Here is a 246-nt window from a genome sequence, read left to right as displayed (position 1 = left end):
CGAGCCTGCCCCGGCCCCGGCCCCGGCCCCGGCCCCGGCCGGGCTCTGGCTCTGGCCCTTCCCCTGGCGGCCCGGGGCAGCGCTCGCTCCCTCGCGCCGGGGGAAGGGACATCTATCTTGTCCCGCTGCCCCCGGGGGGAAGGGGGTCCCCCAGGGCTAGGCCGGGAGAGCCCCTGCGGCCGGGGCAAGAGGTCACCGTTCCCAGCCCGGTTTGTACGATGAGGCCGGGCCCGAATCTCCCCTGCT

General features: G+C 77.2%; 1 protein-coding gene across 1 annotated transcript in view; it reads left to right on the top strand.

The window, feature by feature from the left end:
- Positions 1–246, top strand: part of ONECUT1 (one cut homeobox 1) — a 25,492-nt gene that overhangs the window by 1,938 nt on the left and 23,308 nt on the right. The window lies entirely within an intron of this gene.

The sequence above is a fragment of the Alligator sinensis genome, unplaced genomic scaffold, assembly GCF_000455745.1.
Source record: "Alligator sinensis unplaced genomic scaffold, ASM45574v1 scaffold250_1, whole genome shotgun sequence".
Lineage (NCBI taxonomy): Eukaryota > Metazoa > Chordata > Crocodylia > Alligatoridae > Alligator > Alligator sinensis.
The sequence above is the reverse complement of the archived record's forward strand: the minus strand, read 5'-3'. Positions and strand labels throughout refer to the sequence as shown.